At 44.0% G+C, this 25252-nt stretch overlaps 1 long non-coding RNA gene across 2 annotated transcripts in view; it reads left to right on the plus strand.

The window, feature by feature from the left end:
* LOC128076541 (uncharacterized) overlaps positions 1 to 10333 on the plus strand; it is a 46389-nt gene extending 36056 nt beyond the window's left edge. For both annotated transcript variants that reach the window (XR_008204428.1, XR_008204429.1), the window contains exons 4-5: positions 9263 to 9831; positions 9986 to 10333. This is a non-coding gene — a long non-coding RNA (uncharacterized LOC128076541). The remainder of the gene's footprint in view (positions 1 to 9262; positions 9832 to 9985) is intronic.
* Positions 10334 to 25252: the final 14919 nt, after the last annotated feature.

The raw sequence follows: 25252 nt of genomic DNA on the forward strand, positions 1-25252 counted from the left end.
GTGTCACCAGCCTGTGAAATGCGTCTGCCCGAGGAACAGCTGCATTCACACAGGAAAGAGGGCTTGCTAATTGATTTGTGCTAATTGGTTTGTGCCTGTACGTGAGCATGCGTGTGTGTGGACAGACTGGTAGGTACCAAACATAAAAAACAGAAAATGGCAATAGAAGGAGACAGCAGTATTAAAAAAGCGGGAGCAGGTGTTTGTTTTTATGGTGTGTTTGTAACAGGCTATTTGCAGGTCTGCACAGCTGGTGGGCCACTGTGAATGCAAAGTGAGATCCCCAGAGACAAATAACACTTTTTATCAGATAGCTGATAACAGTCAGAAGAAAAAAACAAGTGTACAACTGTGGGGTAGTGTTCAGATCCACGCTCTGGAACTGTCCAGTTTGCCTAGCATGGCAGTGGCCCTGAGAGCCTGGAAGTCTCACAGAGCACTGCCTTTCTCATTTGGGCCAGTCTGCTAAAGAGGAAGCACTTCATAGAATGAATCATAGAATGGCCTGGGTTGAAAAGGACTATAATGATCATCTAGTTTCAACCCTCCTGCTATGTGTGGGGTTGCCATCCACCAGACCAGGCTGCCCAGAGCCACATTCAGCCTGGATCCATCCACTTAGGGAAACCTGAACTGGAGGATGCTTGCTTTGGAGCAAATGCTTATGTTAGGGTCTTCAGTCCTCAGAGATTTTCTACTGACCAGCTGGTGCACCCTCAGTGACCTCCCCACCCTCAACATAATATTGGAAAAGTAAATATAAACTGTTTGGAATTCCAGGAGCGGAGTACAATTTTGATTTTGTAGCACATTTTAGAACTTCTCCTTTAGTTCCATGCTAGTATGAGGCTATTTTGCATCTGCTGAAACTTGGAAACATCCTGTAAGCTCCCAGCTCCTCGACCCATTCTTTCCAGAGCCTTTCTCACCAGCAGAGCCAAGAAGACTTTCATAGTCTTTCCTTTGCTGATGTGCAGGGAGCATTTGATTCTCTCATGTATCTGTAACAAGAGAAGCTAAAATAAGTGCTTCCATACCTAGCATTGCTCTAAATATAACCAGTTTGCTGCTCCTGTGTAGTGATTTTAAAAGCACGATGTGCAGTAGTTGCAAGGGGCTGAGACTGGAGAGTGAATGATGATTCCAACAGGCCAAAGCTGTTGGTCACTTAGTGCATGGTAACCTCAGATTGGCTTGGCCCTAGACAGGAGCTGACACTTTCGTTTGTCTTTTTCTGACATAGCAAACCTTCTGTATTTTCTGTTTCACACACACACACACACACACAGACATAATAAAATAATAATAATAACTGATATTCGTGACCTGTGCAGCCCACTGTAAGGATCCTGCTTTAGCAGGGGAGTTGGACTTGATGATCCCCAGAGATCCCTTCTAACTCCTACGATTCTGTGTTTCTATAAAATCCAAGGGAGTAAAGAGGATGTGGTATAGAGGAGAATTTAGTTCACCCAGAGTTAAATGCCCCAGCCAGCAGTGCCAGTTATATCAGTCACTAATAGTAACCGTGTGTAGCTGCATGTATTAAGGTGGTAGAGGATGATAAGGCTGAAAAGCAAAGCAATCTGTTATGCTATAGCTGAAAATAGAGTCACTGCTGCAGAGAGAAAAACTTCCATGCCTTCTCCAGCTCTCCCTTCAGACGTGAAAGTGCAGGGAGTGGTGCTGAGGGATGGAAAATCTGATTTCCTACTGCTGAGAGACAGGGTGGCAGTTGAGAGGAGGTTTTCAAGGTAACAGCAACGATGCTATCAGGGCAGCAGGGAAATAAGCAGGTAGATGCCTTATGAAGGAGGCATTGCACTTGGGCTCAGCAAAGGCCACATGAGCTTTAAGAGAGTTCAGTCTCAATCCTTCAGCTCTTTCAGTAGAAGGCAGAGACTGGAAGGCAGGATGCAGTACTTACAACAACGCCATATCCCACCAATTGTGTTGTGCTCCACAGCAATGTTGGCTAATCTCGAGCAGAACATTTGCCAGCTTGGCACCTCTGTTCAACCCTCTTGGTATGGCAGAGAGAAACCCAACCCACTTCACAGGATTGCATTAGGGCTTTATAACTAATATTTACTTGCATCTTGAAGATACCTGGGTGGGAGGCACTGCAAAAGGGACATCAAAGGTGTTTGTGTGCTCAGCGCTGGTGGCTGGTGCAGGAGTACAAGAAGTGGCTTTTCCAAAGAGGCTGCTTGACCTCAGGGCAAGCAGCACAAGCAAACGTTGCACAACCCTGTCACAATATGTTCCAGGGCTCTGTTCAGACCTTCATGAACTGAAGACTTTCTAGAGGGCAGTGCAAATCTTGCTTTACTAAATACATGTATGAGGCACTCAGGAATCGGTAAGTTGATTTTGGATAACCTTCCCTTAATTACCTGATTTGATGAAGGGAGGAGAAAAATTACAGCTTAGCATGACGGTAAGAACTGTGAGCTACTGCTTGTTTTCTCACCAGATTTCTCTTACTCAACATACTCTTTCTCTCCAAACTCCAGAGCTGATCTGGACACTTGAAAGCCTGCAGTCAAGGGGTTTGCTGATTATGCCAACATTCAGCAATCCAACTGTCAGAGACACTCACACATCCTTGGTGCTATTTTGCAATTAGGGAACAAGTGCATTCTTGCAATTTAAGCACTGTGAAGGTAAGTGAGAGATCTGGCTTAATTGCTAGCTTTGACAAAATCCTTCAGAAGGATTCCAAAAAGTTGAATCTTTCTATAAATACACGTGGTTCCCAATTGGTGCCCAGTGACACCAATGTAGACTTTTTTTCTGGTGATACTGGCTACCTGAGCTGCTCTGTGCTATGCTATCTTAACTATGGCTCTTGCAGCTGTCACTGTTCAACTTCTAAACACGGATTGGTCTTCCTTTCTCATAGAACATGCAGCACAATCCTCTTGGAAACTATACATGATTTTTGGACAACTCATAACACTGGCACTCCTCTTATCATGTCCATACAACCAAGAAGTTACAGAGGGCTAAGTAATCTAACAATGCAGGTGGTGGGGAGCTAGGACTCATGTAATGGAATGAGTGCAGCTGCAGCTACTTAATATTGACCAAAAGCTGCTAAGTGTGGTGGAAACTACTCTGCAAATGTAAATACAGTAAACCAGTTCCCTGTTGGGCACTGAGCTGGAGAAACAGTGTTGTTTTAGCTGTACTACATTCACCACTGCCTTCTTCACCAAAACTTTACTTGTAGTGTGAGCCAAAGCCTTTTTCTTTGGTAGGGCTTTCCAACCAATACTATATGAAGTCTAGCATAAGGCATCACATTTAAACAAGGAAAATAGGTTTTGCTAGCTTCAAAGCTTGATCAGAAATAGGAAAACTGCACCGTTACTACAACACAAAGTTTCAGCTAGAACTTCAGAAACTTTCATAAAATCTGTTTTAATCCTGCATCATGGCATTCCGTGCCAGCAAAGCATGCTGGAAGGACAGCCTTTGATAACTAGGGGAAATGGCTCAGCTTGAGCAGCAGCCATTAATTCCTTGTGGAAACGGGAAACCAAGCAGCTCCCTTTAGGAAGCCTTTCCCTTAAGGAGGGCTGCATGAAGAACCTCAGCAAAAACATAGAACCTTCCCTGCTGTTCTCACAGCTGTGCTGCTGCTTTCTGCCCTCCAGAATGGATGTCATGCTGCATGCAGTACAAAAGCATGACTATTAGCATGGCTACTGTGGACTACCATATATTCCAAATGCAAACAGAGGCAGCAGGAGAAGGGATTTTAAGGGCAACCCAGAGTCTAAGGCTGGTTTTGTCAAATCCCAGGGGAAAGAAGCCAGGAAAGGAAAAAGGGAAATGGGAGGGGATCTGGGGTTCCAGGAATTGTAATCTAACATACAGGAAAAATAAAACTGCCCTCCCTTTCTTGGTAGCAGAACAACGAGCAATGGAGACGCTTTATCAAAATGCCAAAAACATGTATGTCTGCATATCCCTACATATCCCTACAAGTGCCTCTGCCTGTAACAGTTGCCAAGGAAAAGGAAGAGTTCTCATGATTCTCAATTAATTGCCAAGTGTGTATCAGACAGGGAGGAAATTGGAGAACTGATTCCAGCCCCCATCCTCTCCTTTACACCCAAAATATGAACTCCTCTCAAGTTTTCTAATATTTCCAGTACTTTTATGTTACACAGAGAACCTGGAGCTCCCACAGTAGTAGACAGTGAGAATTCAGCAGTGTTTCTGTTACCTTAGCACATACATCCTGAAGATGAAGGTCTTTATGAACAACAGGATTGACTCCACAATCAACTGAGGTGTGCTAGGAATGTCACCTGTATCTTACGAAGAAGAGTTTCTAGGTAAGAAATGAAAGACTGGAGGATTATCTCTTCCAGGACAGAAAACGGAAATGAGCAAAACAGTTCTTTCTGTTAACAAACAGATTCTAAAATTACTTATTTCCGATTTCTCTGCAGTCTCCCTTTCTGTACAAGTGGTTATGTTACTGCATCTCAAGTTTTGATTTTGCTCAGTTTCAGAGTCTAAACGAGTTTCTGTCTTGTAACAGTTTATGGGGATGCCGAAGACAATGCCTGCATGTATTTCACCAGTCAGTCTTGTCTTCTGCCGAGTACTCAGGAATCTCTGTGAAAATGTTGTGGAATTGCCCCCTTCATCTGTTGAGGAAACACATGGTCAAGAGCAGAAGCAATCATTTAAAATTCCTCAAAGACATTTTGATTAACAAACATCCTGTTAGATGGGCTGGGTCAAATTTAGTCCTGCTGTAAACCAATGCAACAGTGTCTGGAGGGATCTGACTTACGTCCTCTGGGTACTTATTAGACTCCATTTGCTCAGATAAATGATCTCAGTCAAAACTATTTTCATCTGGGAGATTTCTTTATGAAATCAGGAAATTATCTTTTGTGGGGGGGTTCACAGCTTTAATTCCAAGCCTATCAAACTCAACACAGGTTCTCCTGTTGCCATAGGCTGTACAGGATGCTGTCATTTCTCATGATTTTCATCTGTTTATTCCCTGCAGATCTTTCATAAATTTCTAAAAGAAACTCATCTGCCAGTTTGTTCAGGAAGGAGTCAAACCAACAAAATAATCTGAACATAATGGAATAACTTAGGAGCCAAGGAAACAGGGTACCTTTTGATCCTACCATGGGCTCCCCACATGACATTGGACGAGTCACTTTTATCTGGGTTTATTCCACCCAATTCTTGATGTCTCTGTGGAATTCCTATGAGAGAAGCACTGTCTTAATTGGGAAGATGGGTTGCTTTGAGGGCCAGTGAAGAGAGCTAGGAGCCTGAATAGATCACCCTCCTATATTGCATGTACAGAAGAAGAAAGTTCTGAAGAGTCCAGGCTTTGACTTTCCTGTGGGTTTATTTCTCATTTCTGTATGAGGTACTTAGTATTCAGTCCGCATAATGATATGGTGAAGACAAATGTTAAAAATAGTGAAGCAGTAGGATCCATCCTTCTATCCCAGTTAGATAGGTGGATGGCTGCATAAGCTTCAGGAAAATCTGAAGTCTGGTTTGAATGCTGACAGAGAAGTTGTTCCAGGTCTTTTAAAGCATGCAAGATTTCCTTATATTTCTGAATATTAATGTCTGTGGAATGATGGCAAAATGATGATCAAAGGTCAGAAGAAAGAATATCTCCCACTACAAGCTATGCTCTTCTTTGGGAAAAACAGACAAACAAACAAACAAACAAACAAACAAACAAAAAACCCAAAGCTTTGAGATTTGAATCTGTTATTAAATTCAAAAGTCCACATTTTGGATGATTTTTGGAACTGAGTGTTTTTGCAAAATGTTCATGTTTACATTTCACCTTGACTTGTGTTATCTTCCATCATGAAATGTAGGCTTTAGAGCACAGCTACAACCTTGCTGCACTCCATGCTGTTATGAGCCTTTGATCACTTTAATCACTGTACTTAAGAATAGCTTGATCTATTTTTTTCTGCTAAATTGACATTCTACAAGGCAAGAAGGTAATTAGCGATGTCTACTCTGCTGAAATAATACAGCATCTCACTTGTTCCCTCATGAGCTGTACAGCTTGGCTATAGCCATTGTTAGACATAAAAAAAGCTTCCTTCTTCTTAAAGAACAAGAAATAAAAGACAACTTTGTGTAAGCTTATTAAACACTGCGTTCACGTTCCAGCATAGATGTGTCTCTTGAAACACAAGCAAAGAGTTCTAGCTTTCCTTTGCCCTGGGAGGCCTGGATGCTGGAGTAGCCCATGCACTCCTCATCTGTACTTCTCATTTGGCTCAGGGCTCAAGCACATGGCTAAAAACTAAGCTTTCTTGTTTGGGGCATTGCTTTGCATCCCTAAGATGCTTTAAGCAGGATGTTCCGCTTTTACTGCTTGATCTTATCTGAGTCATTTAAATACAAAGAATCTGAATATTATGTAATGACCTGATTTGTGTGTGCTTTCATAAAAGATCAGATCCGCACACCAGAGTGGCAGTGCTTTCACTCTCCCCAGAGGACTCTCTAGCTGATTTGGCAGTGTTACACTGCAGAATGACTCTGCCCCTTGAGCAGCAAGCCCATCCTTTTTACATAAACCAGCCGAGAAAGCAAAGAGGTGAGAGGTGTCCATCTTGAAACATCTCAGGTCCATCTCAGAGAAGGGTTAACACATATTTATTTATGTATTTATATATCTTATTTATTTATGTAATAAATTTCCAAACTTCATGCTTTAGGAGTGGAATAGGTTTGTTTTAGAAGCGGAATAGCTGCCTCTGTTCATATAAATGCCACCGCCTCCCCAGTGGGTGGGAAGAGTCATAGAATCATACGGGTTGGAAGGGATTTCTGGATATCATCGAGTTCAACCCCCAAAGAGCCTCCCTCAAGTGCAGCATGCACAGCTCTTCGGAGCATCTCAGGGCTGCATTATTACATTTGCAACTGCTCCCACAACAAGCTGATGCCAGCAGGGAGGGAGAGGACACACAGAGCTGCTCACAGTGCTGTGACCTGCACTCCCTGGCCTGTTCTGCTTGTCTATTAAGGAACAAAATTAGGATCACCAGTTGTCACTGCATAGGGTCTGCCAAAGTGCTGGCTTCTGGAAGTCGTGGGATGAACTGGTGGTTAGGCCACATATTGTGTTGAAAATGAACGGCTCACAGGCCCCTACCCCTCAAGTAATAAATGGTATTGTCTGCATTAGAATGTCCTCCACCAGCAAAACTGTTAGTCTTCCATTAGAAGGACAGGAATCAGTTGGCTGCATGTGGATGGACAGAAAGTATGAGTTTCTCCTAATTCAAGAGCTGCTGAGATGCTTGATCCTCTTCTACAGAAACTGCTTCTTTCAAAGATGACAGGATCTAGGCCATAAGTAAGTGAAGAGGTGAAAGAAATCAGTCTCTTTTATCAAATAAACGTGTGACTGGAAGCATGTGTCTAAGACAGTGATGCATTTCTTTTTAGGCACAAAAATTAACAGTCCATCAAGAATCTGCATTTCTACACTGCAGTGAAATCCTGAGGAGCTGATGTCTTTTCCATGGTCAGACAATCTGGTTGCTGAGCTGGTGGCTGCAGCAGTGTTCTGTGCTTCTGCAGGCATTCCCCACAACAGCAGTCTCCTCCTCCTCCCTTTGCTCCTATCAGCCAGGCTCCAGTGAGAGCTACATCCACAGCACCCCAATACTTAGCCTCTCAATACCTGAAATGGTAATAGCACTGTTTTGGTTTTATTTCCCAGACAGAAGACTGTGCTGTTTCTGGCTCCTTGCTGCAATAAATTGGCAGATGATGCTCTAATGAGAACAATAACGCACCCACCCTACCGCCTTTGATCACTTATGTGCTCTTTTGCAGCTTGTGAAAGGCTCTAAAAGCTTTCACCAGACAGGTTGTTTGATTTTTAAGGAGTGTCACTAGCGCTGTTCACCCCAGGCAGGCAGAAGCCTGTTTTTGCACTGTGTGGTTGCTGGGACAATTGACATCAGCTAAGTGGCCAATATGTAGTTTGACCCAAGAAATGCCGGGTTCCGGCCATTTGCCAGCAATTTCAACAGCAGAAGCTGCCTCAAACCAGCGTATCTGAACTTAGTGCTTCAGCGAGCTGCTTAATGGGTTGTATGCTGGGGTGCAGTCAGTGGGCACCAAATGTGCTGTGCCATTTCACATCAGCTGGTGGTCAGCAATACTATTGCATGATGGTGCTGATGGTCAGCAATTGCACATATACTGGTACTAACTATATTCTTATGACAAAGTGATCTGTGTTCTTGACCCTTTTCCTTTATTCTGAGCTACCCATGCAAGGAACAGAGTTGCACTGAATTTGCACAGAATGGACTGTGACAATCGTTTCCGCTTGTGCACTCCTAGCTACAGTCCCATGACCATCTTTGCTCTCACTGAAAATTACTTGGCAACACAGATGAGCTCCCGTGGGAAGTCACCAGGACGTGATTAAAGTTACCCACAAAACAGATGTTTCTTTGGAAGAAAAGTATTGTAATCAATCTGTAAACTCAGAGCAGTTAAAATGGAGGCTGGAAACAACAACCAAAAAATGCTGAATACATCTTATCTTACCATTTGGCTTGCTGTTTCCCATGCATTCTTCTTGCACCAGCCACCTCATCCTGCAGCATCTCAGTCTGAGTGACTGAACTGACAGGTGATCTTTTGTGACTTTCTGCATACCTTTGTCTACTTCAGCACCTAAATCAATGGTCTCTGGTTATTTATGCATCTTTATCTGAAGGAGAATCGACTCCATTTTAATTGCATATGAACGGGATGATAATAAAGCACTAATTGTTTTTTCTGCCCATGAACTGATCTGTTATCTAGTTGAATTTGCCCTTGATGATCTCATAACAATGGCAAAATTGCAAACAAGTACACACAGGCCTGCTGCTTGCATTAGAAGAATCCAGGTATCTCTCTCATTTTTCACAGGCTACTCGGTGTCTTTTCATTTCAGCAGCTACACAGCATCACTGATGTGTAACTGCTCAGCAGATATGCAAATACTGCGTATCCTGTATACTGGCTATCCCTATATGTGAGGTTAAGTGAGGTTTCCGTTGGGAGAGAGTGCGTTGTCCTTTTTGTGGAAATGAAATCTTTGTTCTCATTGATTAAACAAGCAAGGAATGGCCCACACAGAGGAACCCTGAGTTCACAATACCCTTCTAAAATGCAGAGCTGGTGAAACATATATCCGTCATCCATTGCTTTCTGTGTCTTATAGCGTACCTACTGCTGTGATAACTGAGCACCTGTCAAGATACTATATTGCTAGTCATGGAAATGGAAGTCATCTCAGATTTATCAACAAAGAAGCTGACATTGCTGTCTGGCAAGTTTCTCAGCTTTTGTGCCTCAACCTTGACCCTCAAGGATCTACTTCTCAAGGCAAGAAAGCAGCCAATTCTCCTCACGGATTTAATCACCATTTCCTCTGCTATGGGTTCTGATTCATGAGGTGGTAGAGATCTCCTTAACCAAACAAGATCACCTGGAAGTAGTCACTGCTACAGGACATAGAGCACACACATGCCACAAGCTGATTTTGGAATCCCAGGACCCAGTAATACCCACAGTGAAGTGGAAATCTGCCCCTTACTTGAGACCACAAGTGGATCACTGATGCCAGTGGGCACCTTTCAGACATCAAGGCTCTGGCTGTATTTGAACTGCAAGACATTTTTTATACCCTCATTGACCTTTGAGCTCACAAAGGATGCTCAAAATCTTACAAAAAAGCCACGCTCCAAAGTGATCAAGTGATATTAGGTTGTGTCTCAAAAACCACTAGAGGTGAGTGCTCAAAGATTCCTGTCTCTTAATACTGAATTGCTCCATTATAACTACCAGTAAAAACAAGTGTGGTTTGTCCTGTGCGTTGCTGTCTTTCTCAGTTAACGCTTTTCACAGAAGTCCAAGTTTAAGTTCTCTCCCTTTCTTTTTCCAGGTTCCCTCTATTTCCCAGAAGGTGTCCCAGAGCTGGAGCCAATTCAGCTGCCAAGATGCTGCCTATCTCACCTGCTGATTGCAATTAGCCACTGCCAGCTGGGACCTGGTGTGCCATTGAAGAGCTAACAAGAAGCAGAGACCAGCATGATGCCTCGACAGCACATACACAGTGAATAAATAAGAAATGCTGCACTGTATTCCTGAAGTTACTTCCTATGCAACTTCAATTGCTTCCTAAGCAATTCCTATGTCCCAACATGCATGTCAGGGGTTCAGCTTGCTTCTCGTGCTCTTACCTCATGCTGTCACATACTTGCCAGAAAGGAAACATGGGCAATAAAGGTTACTGATGGTAAAAACAAATCCAGCTGTGGTCTTGTTAAGAAATCTTTTGGCTCATCTCCATCCTCAGGCAGCACCCATCATCACAGGGGAGAGGTCACTTCTGATTATGGTGGTAGCCTAAATTGAGAGGAGGGATTTTGTCCTCCTGGGGCACTGCTCAGCACTTGCTTCCTCATCTGGATCTCTGGAGCTCTGAAGGGGATGGTGATGCTTCTCCCCCCTTTGGGGCCCAGCCTCAGAACCAGGGTGTTGCAAATTTCCTCCATAATGAAATTCTGCACATTTCAAGTACTAATCTGAGAGGTTCCAGGAGATTTGCTGCCAGGCAGGCTCCAAAACAGAAAGATATCTTCAGGCTTTGCTTTAGGCCAACATGCCCTGGCTTAATCCGGGCCCTGAGTGATAGGGACAGGTGTCCTCTGTCCAGCTTCCTGTCCTATCTCCCAACACAACAACCCTAATGCTTCTGTCTTATGCTCAGAAAAGCACTGAATTTGCAATATTTCAAAAGGATTATGGATTTGGGATGCTGTATTTTTGAATAATGACAATGACATCTGCCCATGGAGCCTTGCTAGATTTTATAGCCATAATAAGCCTTTCCAGCTTAACCTCTCCATATGAGATACCTCTAGATAAAGCATGTCAAGAGCACGAGACCATTTTCCTTTCCAATTTACCCTCTTTGGGGATTCCTTCCTGACACAAGTGCTATATGAACTTATTGGGATTAGCTCACACTTACTGCAGCAAAAAGAGATGGCACTGTCATGGGGAGCATCCAGCCAGGATCAAAGACTTCTTATACAGTGAAGGAGAGCCCTCATTGGTCCTTGTCGTGTGACGGTTTTTTTTCTGTGTGGTGTAAGAAAAATATGATCCCACTTTCTGACTACGGATGCAGAGGATTCAGGTTGCTTTTGACTTCTTTGAGATGTTGTGCTCCACTTAAGCACATGATCTGACTGTGTCCAGCGAATGTCTGCATCCCATCCTTTCAGGATGACACACACACAACCAAAATCATTCAATGAAAAAAGAGTTAAAAGTTACAGAGGCCTGTTGTAATGTAAAGGACACAGCTGTGGAAAAAAATTATCACAGAAAGGTTGGCTAATGAGCACATGCTATGCATGGAAAAAGCCAGGCTATAACTTTAATAGAATCCTGGAATATCCTGAGTTGGAAAGGACCCACAAGGATCATCCTGTCCAACTGCTGGCTCCTCACAGGACCACCTGTGAATCAAACCATAGTTCTGAGAGCTTCCTCTAGGTCTGTAGAAGAGTGTCCAAGCTCACTAGGTCTAGAGGAATTCCTTGAAAGAGTAAGCTATGCTACTGCCTAGCTTACACAGTTAGGTTTATAGATGGAGTCTGGAAGTTTTCACAGTACTTACAGTCTGGCCTTTGCCTATTGGCAAAAGCGTGCTGAACTCATGTTAGGTCTGTGGCACAGCTCTTTACCATCTGATTTTATCTGGAAAGGTTGCCACAATATCTTTATTCTGGTGGCTATGGAAAACATGATTGAGATCATTCAGCAAGTCAAATATTTTACTGATGAGTTCTACGTTTTTCAGGATTGGTTCCCAGGGAAATTACAGAGGGGTTTGGATCCCTATCAATTTCAAGCACAAAAGGATAGTAAAAAAGACCACTCTCCCCTCTCACTCGGCCATTCAGCACTTTGGAATGTGCTGTGAAGTTATTTGCCCTGTCAGCCTTACAAGAGAGGCATCCATTAGTCAACTTCTTTGCCAGCTTTCCCTTCTGTGGGACAGGTTGCTGATGATGAGTCATAAGGACATTGATTTTAAAATTTGCTTTGAGCCCTAATTGCATTTCTAAGATGACATAGTGGCTCCCAGGGATCTACTGAGTTTTTAAATCTATAGTTGATGCTTCTTCTTCTGAGTTTAGTGCTACATAATGCACAAAATGTCCTGATAATTTTTTATTTTTATACTCATTGCTTTTTGGAAGTGGCATCTTACATCTGGAAAATTAGGTCAATATGAAAAAAAGCTTTTTTTATTCCAACTGTGGGTTTTGTTTAAAAAAAATCCCGTGTAGTGGTTCAGGTGGGTAAAACAATAACAATGCATTATAATTGAAGGTTAGTATCCAGATTAAGTGAACATCTGAGAGATTCCCATTGTGATTTGAGAGGCCGGCATTCTAAGCTGTTATAAATCCAAAATAATGGCTAAAATTATACAATTTATAATTGTATTCACTCCTATATATATAGGAGTGAAAATGAGATACACAGTCTAGTCACCTGGACTGTGGAATGATAGACATATCTTGCAGTCCATATTCACGTGGTTTGGTTGGATATCAGGGGAAGATTCTTCACAAGATGGCAGTGGACATGGAACAGCTGCCCAGGGCAGTGGGCACGGCCCTGAGTGCCATAATTCAAGGAGCATCTGGACAATGCCCTCAGATAGAGAATATCAGTTTGGGGTGGTCTGGTGTGGAGCCAGGAATTGGACTTGATGATCCTTAGGTCCCTTACAACTTGGGATATTCTATGATTCTAATGCTTCCTGCCTGTGCTATTATTAGTAGCAGTAGTATTATTATTACTGTTGTCACTTTTCTCAAGTTGGACTGTCCTTAAAGCACACTTTCCTTTGACTTCGTTTTGAATCTTTACCACGGGAGTGCCTGGGCAATAGGGGACACTTCGTCCCCTACAGCTGCCCAAGACTTCCTGGAGCCCTCTCAGTCTAGTAGCAGTCTGATAGAGGAGGAGTTGAGAGCCTCAGAAACACCTCGATGTCCATACTTTTGACCCTATGAGATGAGGATATTCTGAGTGAACATGAACATATTGAGTGGACATTGACTGAATTTCTGATTAAGAAAATACAGTATTTTACTTGTCTTCAGAAGTCATGAAGTCAGTAAGAAACTTTCTGCCTTGGTGCTGAGACCAAGGAAAACAAGTACTATGTCTTTAATGCCACAACAGTAAGAAATTTCACCTTCTAGCCTCACATTCAGCCATTTTCTTAGTAATTTGCTAGGTCAAAATAATAAAGTAAAAATCCTAAGGCATTGGTGAGGACAGCAAGAGACACGTAGACCGTGAAATTAAGAATAATATAAGAACCTGACAGGGTCTCTCTACTTTGTTATATTGCTGTTACCTGCTCCTCTTTTCCCTTATTTTTTCCATGTACTTCCAAGTATAAAGCTGGTGAGAAGTAGATTTAAAAGTGTGCAAAAGGATTACAAAATATCATTGTCATATAAGTAAATAGAAGAGAAGGGAAGGAAAAGGCAAAGAAAAAGAGGAGGAAAGGAAGGGAGGAAAGGAGGAAGGGAGGAAGGGAAAATCCTATTTCTATTTGTCAGTTTTTAGTACTATTTTGAACACAGTCAAAATGGTTCCTTCATCGTGACCTACCTGTGTGAACCAGGCTGGCTTAGGTGGTCTGAGTCTCACAGCATCCTGCTGGGGCATTGCTGACTACTTCTGACCCTGGCAGGCAAGAATCCCACAGGGCAGGTTCTCTCTTCAGGTAAGCAGGAAAGGGGCATTTTATGAGGGATGTTAAACGTGCTTGAATCCACTGCCCTGTTTGGGTGGCAGTGAATCTTGGTTCCTTGTTGTAGAGCTTTTAAGATTTAAAGTGCTACATAAATGGTAAGTATTGTATTCCCGAGACTAAACAAGGAGGCAATCCTTTTTATCCTACAACTGTAAGGTCAAGGTAAATGTGACTGTTTAGAAACACTACAGAGCTGAAGGCCCTGGGGAATTTTAATGTGTTTTATAAACTTGTTTCCAAACCAAGCTATTAGGAAAACAAGATATTTCTCCATAAAGCCTTTCTTTTTGTCTCTTTAGGGACAGCACTGCCTGCCTTACAGTGCTTTAACTCAATCAGAATCATCATTTTTATAAACAGGCCATTTTTCATGACTTGCTTGATCAACTTGGGAAGGCAGTTTTTAAGAAGTTATAGTCATACACAGAAAAAAAAAATTATCTTACTACATGTATTGCAGCCAGAGATGTAATAGAAACCATGTCCTTTTTCTGAAGGTAAAGGCAAAAGGGAAAATACAGACTTATGCACTTGCTTTCCTCCACACTCAGCTTCTCTTATGCAACACTACCAAAAGGAACAAACGAGCTGTTTCACAATTAAACTTCAGAGATAGGGTTTTTTCTTTCTTTCTTTCTTTTTTTTTTTTCTTCCATACAGAAGTTAACAAGGTGTGATGCCAATATTTACCCATCGTTTTACCTGTATCAGGAAATTTGCAAGTGACAGCTTTGCAATATTCAGGCCGGGACAAAGCATGGCTCTGGGCAGCCAGAAACTGCGAGACACTTCTAAATGTTACAGAGCTGCAATGTGATTTCAAGCACTCTTGCTGGCCTCAGCAAAGCCGCACGTTTTCACATGCCAGAAGTGAGAGCTTCCCCTCTCCTTCCCTCTCCTCCCCAGGCATGTACTTCAGATATGTAAAATACTCAGCGAAATAAAGATTTCACATGGAATCTGAAAAACTTTTATTCTGAGTCAAAGTAGTGTCTGAGTAGTGCTGACAAGCGAGCTTAGAGTGATCCAAAGAAGAGGGAGTTTTGAGACACCGTTTTAAAGGAAATGCAGCACCACATACCCCACAGAAAGCAAACAGGGATAAGAGGAAATGTCTTCTTATCGGAGCATTAGCCTTATTCAAACATGCTCTATGAGGGCAGGAAAGGAGCTGCGTCTGCAGGTTTAGCTGCAAGCAGAATACCTTAGGCAGGTGTGTTACACTCCATAGGAATGGACTTTGCACTGCAACACGGATCTACATTCCTCCCTGCCTCACAGGAAGGCAGCACTGTCGTTCCCTCAAAAACTTATCTTGCCTGCAGAGCTTCCAGATGGAAAAAGCAGCTTCCTACTGGCAGCTGAAACTTTTCCAAAGTTTGACTGGGAAAAAAGAATGCACAGATGTGTAGGCCTTTCTTCCTTTCTAATCTGCAGCTCAGCCACTTGTGGACTTGGTCAAACTATTCTGAACTTGAAAGTTGTCAGTAAAGTGCTAAAACACAAGAATAGAAAGTTTAGAAAGTTCCTTTCTTTCTGTGATCTCTCTTTACATCAGCAGTAGATGTAAAGACTCTGCAGGTGCTAGTGCAAGCAAAACATTTAATAAAAAAATCCTCCTTTTCGGATGATATGCTCAACTCTAATTGATTGGGAATGCATGGCAGAAAGAAGCAGTAACAACTGACGCATCTCTATTCCTACACACTGTGAGACAAAATACATAAAAGGAGAGGAGAAGGCATTTAAAAGGGGAATGAGGAGGGAGGAATTAAACCTGGTACACTGAGCCTGGTTGTTGGAAATGGCTTCAAGTTGTGCCAGGGTAAGTTTAGGTTGGATATCAGGAAACACTTCTTTACAGAAAGGGTTGTTAAGACTGGAATAGGATCCCCAGGGAGGTGGTTGAGTCACCATCCCTGGATGTATTTAAAAACTGTTTGGATGTGGTGCTGAGGGACATGATTTAGAGGAGAGTTGTTAGAGTTAGGGTCAGGTTGTGGTTGGACCTGGTGATCCTTAAGGTCTTTTCCAACCTGAGCGATTCTATGATTCTATGATTCTATGATTCTATGATCCATGTTCTGCTGTTGAGGTATAAACTGCCCTATTTCAGGAGCAGAACACACTGCTCACATTCCACAGGCAGTACTGGGAACTTCTCTGGGAAGTCTGGACAGTGTGGTGAACCAGGAGAAAGTATTTTTACATCCTTACTACAGATTACAAACAAGCAGTAGTGTGGGCAGTAGTGAACATCAGAAGATTGCCACGAGACATGTCTGATGTCATGGTGATGTAAGTTAGCAAGTACTGAGGAAGGAGCTGGTGAGGCAAAGGCAGGGGCTGTGCTTCCCCACATTGCGTAGTGTGCTGCAGCCACCCCGCATCAGCTCCTTCAAGCTGGCACATCTTACGTCTCTACCGGGCCTACATTTGCTCCCACAGAATGAAATGACCCAGTCAAGGTTTCTCAAGAAGTGTGTGAATATCAAGCGCTGACTAATTGAGAGGCTCCCCATTTCTTAGCCAATTTCCTTAATAACAAAACTGTCCTTCCTGCGTGATGCTTCGTTTTAAAATGAAACCTTGACCCCAGTCACGCTCTTCTTTGCTCTGCCATCAGCCAATCCCACTGTTGGTCTGTTGTCTGTAAAATCTTGGTTGCGTTTATCACATTACGATGTTTTTGCCTCCTTGGTCAGCCTCTGAGGGCAGCAACTCCTCAAATTGCTCAGTTTGCAGCAAAGCTGCAACAGAATGACCTCTGTTGCTATTGCTGGTCTGTTTCTTGCTTTCTGAGGTGCGGATGGAAATCTGACCTTCACCTTGGAGTGATTTCCCATTTATCACCCAGACAAATGGCTGTCAATCCACCCTGCGCTGCCTAGAGAGGTGCCTCGCGAGCAACTCTGTGCGCACCTCCCCACTGCAGCAGCAGAACTGCTCCACCGTGCTGTTTGCACTGGGTGAACAGTGCTCATAATCCAAGGCTTAACGTCAAATATTTTCTGCAAGGGAAATAAAAATGTCAACAGGAAGTGAAATGTGACCTGATTAACAGCTAGACCTCTGACTCTGCTTCAGTTTTGACTGATGCAGTATTCTATGAGGATAATAATACCACTGATTCCTCTTAATTGATGGAACCTGATGGAAATATAAATTAAGCAATTAATACAATTCTCTGAGAGTCATAAAAATAAACTGTGCAGACAGATGGTCATATTTATTTTTTGAATTGCTTTAAAAACAAGTGTCATAGAAAGCATTACAACATTTTTTCTAGAAGAAAACCAAGGCAAGTCCGACCTCCTTAAGAGCCAGAATATGCCATAAGAGGCAAAGCAAATAACCTGCCACAGGCTGGGGCAGTTTAGGACAACTGAAGCTGCATTTTGTCTTGTGAGTTCTGGAATCCATGATTTTCATGTTTTGTTTAAAACAAAGCTAACCAAAACCTGTTAGTGTTTAACACAGTCGCACCCAGCAGCCCAGTACAGGATCAGGAGCCTTTTGTGAAAGCTAAGAGCACAGTAAACACACGGGGAGAATCATAGAATCACAGAATCACAAAATGGTCTGGGTTGGAAGGGAGTTCAAAGCTCACCCTCCCCAACCCCTGCCATGGGCAGGGCTGCCCCCCACCAGCTCAGGCTGCCCAAGGCCCCATCCAACCTGGCCTTGAGCCTTCAGGGATGGGGCACCACAGCTTCTCTGGGCAGCTGTGCCAGCGCCTCACCACCCACTTGGGAAAGAATTTCCTCCTAACATCTGACCTAAATCTCCTCTCTTTAAGTTCAAAGCCATTCCTCCTCATCCTATCATGAAACAGGAGAAATGGGTTCTGTGGTGAATGGCCTGATTCCTGATGTATTTTTTAATGGTTTCTGCTGTGGGAGGTGGATTTAATAGTGAATAGTAGACGGGTGCGACCTTGAGAGATGCCAGCTTGAAGCCAATGGGAATTTTCAGGAGAGAGCAGGAATTCTGGGAAAGCAAAAACTGAGAGGATTTGCAATACCCAAGTGATGCGAAGCAGTATTTACAAACATTTACGAACAGGCTGCAGTTGCATTCAATCGCGCCTGCATCCTTCCACGTCTGCACTAATGGGCTTCTTTTGACTGATGTATTCTCCGTGTTTCTCATCCAACTTCTGTTTTCTGAGCAGTCAGAGTTCATATTCAAAAGCTTTCCTCTGCCACCATGAAAGCCAGGCAGCAGTGTTAATAGAGTCTGGGATTCTCTTGTAATGTCTTCAGGTGTAAAGAAAACAGCTTGTTCACCCAGAGGCGCTCAGTGCTTGCTGTTCTTTAATTCTGTTTGAAAAGTTACTCCCTGACACTAGGAGCAGAAACCACACCAGAAATTACAGGGAGGGAATAAAGCAGGATTGTTGCACACGATGTCTCCTCCCTGCCTTTGAAATTTGAGAGCTGAATAATTTGAAAAAGGGACCGGGCTTCTTTTAAAATCAAAGCGGAGCAGATGCCTGTTTTCTGGTTGCTTTTCAGCTTGCAATAACTATGCCTGTGTCCCTGTGGGCTGCTGGCTGCTCGTGCCACAGAGAGCTGCTCTGCATGCCAGCTGTGGGTTGGGAGCATGGCCTGAAGGGGTGCCAGGTGTGTGGTTTCTGTGCGTCCACGGCAGACCTGTGGATTTTCTTCACATCTGCTGGGCTGCACCAGTAGAAGGGCTCAGCAGCACTGGCTTCTTAGATGGGAGGAATGGGTGGCATTACTCCCCTCCCTGCAAGTACTGAAGGCCAGGCTGGATGGGGCTTTGAGCAACCTGGTCTAGTGGAGGTGTCCCTGCCCATAGCAGGGAGTTGGAACTAGGTGATCTTAAAGGTTCCTTCCAACCCAAACTGTTCTATGATTCTGTGATATGATTCCCCAATACTTACACCTTCCCACCTCCAGAGCCACAGTGATGCTTGGAGCCAGGCCATATTGCGTGGATCCCTTAAGTGGTGTGAGGTTTCTCTGACTTAAGGGAAAAATCTCTCAGCAGCTCTGGGAGCCGCCGTTTCCATTCAAAGATGTTAAGGATCTGGAGGGAAAGCTGTGTGAGGAATGGCTGAACCTCCTGGCTGTGCTCAGCGCGGAGCAGAGGAGCTGAGGGGAGGCCTGATGGCGGCTGCAGCTCCTCACGGGGAGCGGAGGGGCAGCGCTGAGCTCTGCTCTGTGTGACAGCGACAGGGCCCGAGGGAACGGCATGGAGCTGCGTCAGGGGAGGGCAGCTGGGGGTCAGGGAAAGGGGCTGCACCACAGGGTCTCAGCATGTTCCCAGGCTCAGGCTCAGGCAGATACGGGCTGTGACTGCGTCACAACCTGCAGCGCCTTGTGCAGGTGAGAGCACACCAACAGGGCTGTGCTGATCGCTCTTTCCATTGCCAGCCCAGCACCGCGCCCACATGACGGTGTGCTCGCATGACTCCGGCCCGTGTCCCTGCCCTCCCAGCATGCAGACAGCATTAGTTTCTCCTGACAAGATTTGCTTAATTTCTTCAGAACTTCCATTCCAATGACATTTCTTTGTCATCAGGCCAATTTTGACTGCAATTGAGATTTCACAATCCTTTTGTATCTTGAATATTGCTCATTCATGTGCGAAGCTCAGGGAGATGCTGACATGAAGACTTTATTCTTGGGGATAGAAGAACTGAAGACCAGAACAAGAAATATATATATTCTTGTATCACATACACAAGAAGACCATTTTTCATTTTTACAAAATGCAGAAATGAAGGTTGAAAAGTCAAATTAGGTACATAAAGAAACATTACATGTGCATCCTTAAATTGGCCTTTTTCAGCATGTATAATTCCTACACACGTACACATGCTTTAAGTATAACATATGCCTCTGCCAGTGCAAAACAAGACATCTTTCATGACTCCTTGCTTTGCCAGTGATTTTCCACAGTAGCTGCGGGTTGGATTAGATGAACTCCAGAGGTCCTTTCCAACCCCTATGATTCTGGTGTAAAGATGCAACCCTAATGGGTCTCCTGTGGCAAACTTCCAGACAAGCTCAAGTGGGAGGTGCAGCATCAGCCACTGTAGCATACATGCTGGCTTTGCCCATACACATGCATTTCCAAGGAGCCAGCTAGGTCTAACTCAGACATACAAATAAAACACAGAAGAAAAAATGTGCATTGCAGAGGTCTGTGTGAGTGATGCAATGGGAGCAACTGAGTTCATGTATATTTCTGCTCTACGAAATTTTCCATGTTCTGTCTTAGTGACAAATGATGATAATTCCCAAATCCTCAGATTAATTCCAGCTCCTAGCACTAAGATAAAAGATCTCAGTGAGAGCTCTGTTGCCAGACTGCTTCGGCAAGGCAGAGAAAATTTTCTGGGCCTCCTGAGTGATGCCTGCACCTCGCAGCAGAGACAGTGCTTGTACACTGGGGGCTGTGGTTGTCATATCTCCCATCCAAGAGGCCAGGAGACTCCTGCTATCAGATGTACTGTGCTGTGTGGGGCAGGGCATCTTCACTGGTCATTGTGACCCATGGAGAGAAGAGATAGTGGGAGAGGCACGTTTTAATATCCACCCCCCACTCCAGCTCAGTGATAGCTCCACAGCAGAGCATAGTCCAACATCGTCCTTGGGATCCAACAGGAAATGCAGCTGGTGCCTGAGGTGCAGGAAACTCAAAGACAGGGTGTAAATGTTGATTAGACAGAATGCTGTTGACCCACAGATCAACAGACTTTTACAGCAGGTAGATTAGATTGGATTGCTACTACTGGAACCATGTCTCCTAACAGGTTGTGCTCTGTGGCAGCATTTTTCAAAACCAAGCTATTCTGCTCAGCACTACTCATACCACAGTGTTAAAAATGCTGTTTATAAATGCAGATGCCCTAGCCCCGAGTCCCTTAACCTCTGGGCTACAGCCTGCAGCAGGGGATTGAACACTCCCCATCTGTGTCCTCTTTTTTCTCCGAGATATGGGAGGAGAGGTCATACAACTTTTGTGTGTTCAAACAAGGGGTCACACCATGGAAAAGGCAGAGAAGCCCTGAGCAAGTCTTTTCACTGGGCAATTAACAGCTAATGGAAGCTGGCCGAGCTCTGGATGGACTGTCTGTCTGCACAGCCCCTCTTGTGAAGGGAAACTGCTGGACAGCAGCGTGGGGGGAGTAATGCTGGCTCCTCACAGATGTGTCCCCTCTCTGCATACTGCTCAGCCAGCTTAGGTGCAGGAACAGGCCCAGAGCATTGTGAATTTCAAAGCAAGCCACTTAGGTGGAGGAGATGAGGAAGATGCCTGCAAGACAAAAGACAGAAGCAACAAAAACTTCGAGGCAGGCGATTCCCCTGCTTGCCAGTGCAGAAAATTTGCTGTATTCAGACTGCCTTCTGCAGTGTTAGGCTTAAATGTCTTGGCTCCCTCTGTTGTGTGAGGCAGCAATGAAGAGCAGGGGGCTGAATCCCCTGTGGTCTTGAACTACACATCAGAGCAGCTATGATAGTTGACTAAGGAGGCTGAACACAGTTCAGAGATTCATGGCATCTTCATTTTAGGCTCGGTCCAATTGTACCTGAAGCCAACAGCCAGACCTCTGTTGGCTTACATCACCTCTGATTCAAGCTCTTTTGTTCACCTTTGATGTCTGCAGTCTCAGTGGTGCAAACAGGCAGAGGTGGCACCTCTCTCACCAGTACTCTGTCCTTCATTCTGGAGAAGCCACACAGATTTACACGAAGGCAAATGTGTAGGTCTTCCAATTCCTGGGTCCTTCTGTTTAGAGACAGAAATGGATTCAAGGCACAAAAGATCCCTCTATTGAGGTTTTGGACTAACAGTGTTACCCTGAACTACAGTCAGTATGGAAAGTGAGGCTGAATGTTTGCTCTCTAGCACAGGAGACCTTTTCTTCTATGGAATTAATGTTTGCTGGTTGTTCCAGCAATGCCCAGAGTGTAACCTGTTTAGTAGAAATAAAATTCACTTTTCTTAGCCATGCTTTTCTGACTTGGGAATATGTCGCTTCTTTACATAATTTGCGTTTGCTTAATTGTGACTTTTTTTTCCCATTACATAGGGCAAAAGCCAATGGAAAAAGAGCATCTCTAGAAAGGTCGCTAGGGCAAATTTCTAATAGGTTAGATGAGAAGTCCATTTATGATCTGCTGTAAAGGTGACGATGTGTCTAACTGTATTCTAGAGGGTTAATATAGGTAGTGAGTATTTTGTTTATCTTGAGGGGAAGTGGCAAATCCCACTGGCCTTATTTGCCCTCCTAAATAGCAAATTGTTTTTATGAATAATTTTTGCAGAAACTACCTGCCCTGCTGTAGTTACCCAGGTGCCAATGTAAAGACCAGCTTTGGTGTTAGGGGCTCAGAACATGATAGGGAACACTGTGGTTTGTGATTAAATATTTAGTCTGGCAAGTCACAAGCAAGTCAGAACTAATTCCCGTTGTTGTTTTCTTTATTATTATTTCCTTCTTTATTAGGAGTGGGGGAGTGTAATAACAACTTTGGGGCATTTTAAAATTAAACAACAAGGGTGAAAAACGAAAACCAGACCAAATGGAAGTGATTGATACTGCTTATTTGCTGGTATGTTGCCAGGGAGCACTGAGGGAGAATAAGAGCAGGGAATAAACAATGGCAAAGGGGGGTGGAATAGGCTTTTTTAATTATATCACATCATTTTTCAAAAGAATGTTGTTTTATCTCTCAAAGGATCTTAAATAAATATCTTGGAAACACGTCACATTATATTTTTACATGTTGATTGCATCCTTAGCTCTGGTTAACTGCTGACTTCCTGTTCAGGTTCCTAACATAGATAGGCTACACTGTCATGCTTACCCCATTGAAAAGATAATAGCCCGAGAGAGATAGGAAATCAGAGAAGAACTGCAGGAATGTGTTCAGCATCCAGAGGATCTCCCACCGAACACTTTCAGAATAAACCCTCCTGCTAGCGAGATGAGCGGAGCAGTGCCTAGCATGGAGGGTGCATCCTAACAGTAGGCAAGTCATCGCTGTCTCTGCAGAGATGTCCCCTACCTGGGGAACTGGAATGATCACATTATGTGGGGGCACACCAGGCACAGGTGGAGAGCCCCCAGCTGAGGTCTGGAAGATGTGCTCCAAAGCTATGCCAGCTGTAATGGAAACTGTGTTCTTCTATCTGTTCCTGATAAGCCAAGCAGTTGTGAAATACAAAAAGTAGAGAGATCCTTTCATTCAGCAATAATGCAGCTAAGAGTCAAGCTTGGATGTTCAGCTTCCCTCGTGGTGCTTCACTGCAGCTGCAGTGGTGTCCAGAAAAATCCAATGAGGAGAATCCTTTCTTCCAGCCCTACCCAGGCTGGAACTTGTCTGCTATGTTGTGTGAGATGTTCTCCAGACTAGGTGTTGTTCAGCCTGGCAAAACATAAAGTAAACCCAGAGCCAGCAACTGGAACTGCTGACCAATTTGGTAATGTAGACAGAGCCACACAACCTGGGACTTCATGCAGTTACATCAGAATTGGCCTTAATTTCAAAGACTGGATCTGTGCAGCTCCACAGGAAGCCTTAAAGGACTGAATGCAATTCATTCCATGGCAGCTGTCTGTGTCTACAGAAGACTCTATACATCCCAGATAAGCATCAAATACAAAATCTGTGGTTGCAGAGGAACCACGGTGACATGAAATCACAAATGAACTTGGGTGACTGGACAATAAAAGTAGCAGGCATTGTTTTATTGCCCTTTCCTGTCCAACAAAGTATTTGCTGGAGGAAGCTGTGCTGCTGCTACCTTATCAGTGTTGTTTATGGGCTACCACCATGAGGTAAGCAAGAGGAAGGACACCTCGTAGGTGTGACAAAGCAATACTTTGCGTAGGGACTCAAATGATATTTGCCCAAGCCCTACATCCAAAGAGTGAAGGAGATACTTATAAGAAGAATAAAGTAATTGGGATCCCAGGCCATTTTTATCGCTTCCCTAAAAATCCCAGGCTCCTTTCCTCTTCTTTTTGTGAATGAAAGATGCATCCTTCTCATTTCAGTCAAATCCAGGCACCTTCTTTCCCCCTTGATTCTCAGGGGCACTATATTTTTCTTCAGCACATTCCCAGAAGAATGGATGGAGGAAAAACATTTTCTCCCCACAGCGTTTTGCCACAGCGCCACAGTATTGCTGAGGCCAGAAGACATGTTTGCAGTGCAGAACTAAGCTTTATAGGTAAGACCTGAGACCCTACCTTCATGTCTACATATGTCCATGGGCATCTCCAAATCAGAAGACTTGACGTCATGCAAAGCTTTACTGATAGACAATTTAAAAAACAGAAAGCAGCCCAGAAGGCCAACTGTGGGCTGTATCAGTAGAGAGTGGCCAGCAGAGAGAGGGAGGGGATTGTCTTCCCTCTGCCCTCCTGAGGCCCCACCTGGAGTGCTACATCCAAGCTTGTGGGACCCAGCTTAGGAAAGATGTGGAGCTGTTGGAGAGGGTCCATAGCAGGAGAGAAAGACTATGAGAGGGTTAGAGCCCTCTATCTACCTAAGATATACTTAGGGATCGGGGCTTGTTCAGCCTGGAGAATAAAAGTCTCTGAGAACACTTTGTGGCCTTTGGGTACTTGAGGAGAGCTTTTAAGCAGGAGTGGAACTGACTTTTTACATGGTCTAATAGTGATAGAACAAAGGGGAATGGTTTTAATTTGAAAGTGGGGAAATTTAGATTAGATGTTAGATAGAAATTCTTTCCCAAGTGGATGGTGAGGCGCTGGCACAGCTGCCCAGAGAAGCTGTGGTGCCCCATCCCTGGAGGCTCAAGGCCAGGTAGGATGGGGCCCTGGGCAGCCTGAGCTGGTGGGGGGCAGCCCTGCCCATGGCAGGGGTTGGGGTGGGTGGGCTTTGAGGTCCCTTCCAACACAAACCATTCTGTGTTTCTATGATACTGCGATATAAATGATAAGGACTGTACATTTCTTACTCTTATCACAAGGAAGAAAAAAAAAAAAGAAAAAAAAAGAAAATGAAAGTGGTACATTAAAAAAAACTAAAATTGAGGTGCCTGGCAAAGCTGGGGTGAAGACAGTCCCCACATTTCTTGCCTGGCTTTATGTCTGCAGAGTCTGTTTTTGCAATGATTAATATAACAAACAAGGGACTCACAAAAAGGCTCCTAATGCTCACTGATCAGAAGTATAATGACGTGTAAGCTGCAGCTGTTCCAGTGGATTTCTGAACAGCAGGCTCTTGTTGAATGAGCCCCATGATTATTTATCTCCATCATGGGCTCTTTATTTCAAGGTATTTGTTGTCTTCCCTGCATTTTGACCGGCTGTCCTTCTGCACAAAAAGCTCTGATAATGGATTT

The sequence above is a fragment of the Tympanuchus pallidicinctus genome, unplaced genomic scaffold (assembly GCF_026119805.1).
Source record: "Tympanuchus pallidicinctus isolate F22 unplaced genomic scaffold, pur_lepc_1.0 scaffold14, whole genome shotgun sequence".
NCBI classification, from domain to species: Eukaryota; Metazoa; Chordata; class Aves; order Galliformes; family Phasianidae; genus Tympanuchus; species Tympanuchus pallidicinctus.